At 40.1% G+C, this 4,911-nt stretch overlaps 1 non-coding gene across 1 annotated transcript; it reads right to left on the bottom strand.

Annotated features, from left to right (window-relative positions):
- Nucleotides 1-3,344: 3,344 nt before the first annotated feature.
- Nucleotides 3,345-3,451, bottom strand: LOC123462428. The gene has a single exon (XR_006638250.1). It is a non-coding gene; the product is annotated as a U6 spliceosomal RNA (small nuclear RNA).
- Nucleotides 3,452-4,911: the final 1,460 nt, after the last annotated feature.

Raw genomic sequence — 4,911 nt, 5'->3', positions numbered from 1 at the left:
CTATCTGACTCCTCAAAGCCTCCAGGAAGCATCCAATGTTTTGGTGAATTTAACAAGGCCAAGCAACTGGCCTTCAGTACTCTAGGCTTAGAAATTTTAGACAAGAAGCCTGGAGAGACGGCTTAGGTATTTGCCTGCAAAGCCAAAGGACTTTGGTTCAATTCCCCAGGACCCACCTAAGCCAGGTGCATGCGTCTGGAGTTCTTTTGCAGTGGCTGGAGGCCCTGGCATGCCCATTCTCTCTCTCTCTCTCCATCTGTCTGCCTCTTTCTCTAATAATAAATAAATAAATATAAATAAAATATTTTTAAGACAGAAATTTTAAACAAAGAACACAAAAAATGAAATAGAGCCGGGCGTGGTGGCGCTTGCCTTTAATCCCAGCACTTGGGAGGCAGAGGTAGGTGGATCGCCATGAGTTCGAGGCCACCCTGAGAATACATAGTGAATTCCAGGTCAGCCTGGACTAGAGGGAGACCCTACCTCAAAAAACAAACAAAAAAAAATTGAAATAGAGTTTCTGGCATATGTTGGAAATCCTGGTAAATGATTCATAACTGGAAATGCAGAGAATAATGTTTGCCTAGTCAATGGGCCTGCCACTGGTTATAGTGCGCTCAGAGATGGTTGTCTGTAATACTTAGTTTGTCATAGAAAAGACTTGGTCCATGTGTCCTACTATATTCACATGGATTTACTGTGGGTTTTTCCCCTGAGTTATATTGGTCAGAAACAGAGAAACTAAATAGCAAAGAGGAACCAGTAACCAAGACTGGTTGATAGAGGATGTGACTGAATAATGATTAGACATGAGTTGGAGAGACAGACAGAACCACAAGTTTTGTAATTCTTTACTGGGGCTTATGGTAAGTGGCTCTGCAGCAACCCCGTTACCTACCCAAAACCAAACCATTTACCACATCCTAAGAAGATACGGTAAGAAGGTTCATAGTGTGAGACCCTGAGAAAGATGATAAGAGAAATAGTTCATCACTCTATAAACTCAATATGTGACCTTGAAGACCTTTGGAAACCAAATGCTTTGGGAAAAGGAAATGACTTTGCTGAGAAAAATTCCTAAAGTAATTACATTGTGATATCCATGATATCCAATTTTCAGCCAAGGTTACAAAGAAAACAAAAAAGGTGGAAAGAGTGACCCAATAAAAAAAGAGGAAATTTGTAAAAAAAAAAAAAAAAAAATATATATATATATATATATATATATATACATATATATATATATATATATATATACACACAACAGTTTTATTCAACTAACCTAAAAATACTCAGAGTTGACATAAATGATAGGAAATTATTAAGGGAAATAATTAACTGTATGAAATTTATATTTCATTTATAATATAAATTTACATTTATAATATATGCTATTTTATTATATTTGTAAACACATAGAAATTATATTAAAATATTCTGAAGAAGGCAATAGCTAATGTAAAAACTCAGTAACAAGATTCAACAGCAGATTTGAGTGGCAGGAGAAAAGACTCAATGAAATTAAAGGGTAAGTGAAATAACTAAGTGAGAGAAACAGAAAAAAAATGCTGAAGAAAACTGAAAGAACTCAAGAGATCCAACACTAAACTACCAAAATTGAACTGTGGGAATCCTGGAGAGAAAGAAAAAATTACCAGGAACATTTTGAATAAACAATGGACCAAGCCCCCAAATATGATGAAATATAAGACTATATGTTTTATACACACACACACACACACACACACACACACACACACACACACTAAGGGCCAAGCATGGTGGCACATGCCTTTGATCCCAACATTTGAGAGGATGAAGAAGAATTGCCATGAGTTCAAGGCTACCCTGGGACTACATAGCGAATTCCAGATCAGTCACTATGTAGTTTCAGGGTAGACAAGAGGAAATGTGACAGAAGTGATTCATCACAGAGATGTGATACTCAACGTGATTACTGGTTGGTATCCCATCAGAAACCCTAGAGCCCCAAAGACAAGACAATGAGATACTATAGTTAAAAGTACTAAAAGAGGGCTAGAGAAATTGCTTAATAGTTAAGGTCCATGCCTGTGAAACCTAAGTACCCAGGTTCAATTTTCCAGGTCCCATGTAAGCCAGATGCACAAGGTGGCACATGCATCTGGAGTTTGTTTGCAGTGGCTAGGGTTCCTGGTGTGCCCATTCTCTCCCTCTCTCTTTCTCTCTCTCTCACTCTCTCTCATAAACAAATAAATAAGAATAAAATATTTTTTTTAAGTACTAAAAGAAAATATATCAACCAAAAATTCTGTGTCTGGAAAAAATGTCCTTCAAAATTGGATGCTACATAGAGGTATCAACAGAATTTTTTTTAATTTATGAAGAGTCAAGGTTAGGATGGCAGGTTAGAAGGTTCTTCCATGCTGACTATGTGAACGAGAACAGTCAGGATGACAAGGGACAGACTTAACTCCTAGGAGAATCGGAGAGGGAAAGCACCAGAAAGCAGGGTAATGGTGATAAAACAGTTTGAAAGCATAGGGAAAAAGAAAGGCTATACAGAGAAACCCCATAACATGCAGGAAAGAGAAACTGGAAGCTTCAGGCAATTCTGGTGCCAACAAAATGCAGTCTGAGGCAAGACAAAACCATAGCCGTTATAAGCCTTAACTCCAGGAGGGGATTTGGTATGACAGTGCCCATAACTGACCAGCAATGGAAAATAAATCCACTGTGACATTTCCCATATCTTGGAGTGTTGTAACTGGTACCATCTCAAGAGGGATGCTGTTCTTAGAGACTGAGATACTCTGGGGTCCTAAAAATAAGAAACTATTTTCAACTCAAGAAACAGGGGGACACCCCCCACACTGTCTGTGTGGGGAGTAGTCAGGAGAGGCAATACTGGAGAGAGGAGGTTTGGACAGGGACCCACTGAGAAGGTTAAGCATTGGAGAGCTTGGACTGGGAAGGGTCTGTGGTAAGGAGTGAGGTCTATCACCTAAGGATGACTGTGGAGACTGACAGCCAGTAGCCAGTGGATTGCTGCTCCTCTGGAGATACCTACCTGCCGTGTGTGGTTTGTTGGTTCAGTGGAACTGAGAGCTCTGAGCTCAGGCTTGGCAGATGGCTCAATATCCACAGCCTCCTCTCCCACAGGGTGTTTGCTTCTTGGCAGGATCTGAAAGTGCAAAGACAATCCTAATGAATTTCCTGCCTCAGTCTCCTAGTACCTAAGTCTATAGGCACATACCACTACACCCAGCTCCAAATGGAGATGATAGAGAGAGAGAGAGAGATTGTATTATTTTATTTTTTTAAATGCTTGCTTTTGGGTAAATTGTATTTCTTGTTTTAAATTAAAAATAATGGAACACTTCACAAATTTGTATGTCATCCTTGTGCAGGGGCCATGCTAATCTACTCTGTATCATTTCAATTTTAGCATATGTGCTGCTAAAGTGAGCACACAAATTATATTTCTTAAAAATAGAGCCTTTTCCAGGCATTATGGCACACGCCTTTAATCCCAGAACTCAGGAGGAAGAGGTAGGAGGATCACCATGGGTTCAAGGCCACCCTGAGACTACATAGTGAATTCCAGGTCAGCCTAAGCTAGAGTGAGACCCTACCTTGAAAAAGAAAAGTAGAGCCTTTGGAAATTTGATGGTCTGCAACTGACAAGATGGGTGCTTACACTGAAATTCTATATTCTGAAACAATGTTCCTCCTAGAAAAGCTATACAACACAGTCAATATAAAAATCCTAGGTAAACAGAATCTATATTATTTCCATGTGACCCATTTGGCTCTGCTGTAATTTTTTTGTTTGTTTTGTTTTTCAAAGTAGGGTTTCACTCTAGCCCATGCTGACCTGGAATTCACTATGTAGTCTCAGGGGTGGCCTCGAACTCACACTGTTCCTCTTACCTCTGCCTCCTGAGTGCTGGGATTAAAGGTGTGCGCCACCATGCCCGGTGGCTCTGCAGTAATTTGTGTATAGCAGTGTAAACAATTTGTTGTGGTTCTCAAATGTTTTCATCATACATAATACACACATAAATATGCTAATGGTTGGTGTACAGCTGAGTCTTCTAGTCAGCAGCAGCCACCTGTGCTTAAATCCTGGGAGAGTCAAGAGTTAAACGTGGGTTTCCAACTGCACATAGCTGTGGAGGAGAGGACATTGCTACTACACTTTCAAGGGCTGACATACTTCTTTGTTCTTTCAATGGGATTGAGGTTGGCCTATTGAAAAGCAATTCTTCACTTCCATTGCAAGTGCACCAGCACGGTATCCTTAACAACATGACTATGAGCTACTTCCAGAAATGTAGATCTTGGGCTAGGATAATGGCCCAGTGGATAAAGTATTTGCTGTACAAACATGAGTAACCAAGTTTGAATCCCTCAGAAGCTTACAGGCCAGCTAGATTGGCAAACACAGCAGTAAACAACCAGAAGCCTTGCCTCAAACATGGTGGAAGGCATGGAAGATTGACACCTAAAGTTCTCTGACCACTATGGTACTTGCATGTCCTCACTCACACATGAATAAAACACACACTGAAAAAGGTAAGAAATACAGGTCTCTGGACAGAACACAAGGAATCGAATAACAGTTAACAAAGCTTTGGTGGCCTGGCATGCTTTCTCATGTCACATTGTTTCAGTAATTTAGTGACCTAACTGTCCTTTCCCACCCTTAGCTCCCATGTGTACATGAGACCAACCCCAGCCTTGTCAAAGAAGTAGGAGAGACCTAGGCAGGCAACAAGGGTATTCAACTTCTAGGACCTGAAGAAATTTGTTAGTTTAGGCAAATAAATGTCAAATTCAGGACTTTCACTAAGAGAATTTGAGAGAGGGGTAAGCTTTAGTAGAGCATTTTAAATTAAATTAGAGATGTTTAAACTCCCTTGGAAGGAG

This window comes from Jaculus jaculus, chromosome 7, assembly GCF_020740685.1.
Source record: "Jaculus jaculus isolate mJacJac1 chromosome 7, mJacJac1.mat.Y.cur, whole genome shotgun sequence".
Lineage (NCBI taxonomy): Eukaryota > Metazoa > Chordata > Mammalia > Rodentia > Dipodidae > Jaculus > Jaculus jaculus.
The sequence above is the reverse complement of the archived record's forward strand: the minus strand, read 5'-3'. Positions and strand labels throughout refer to the sequence as shown.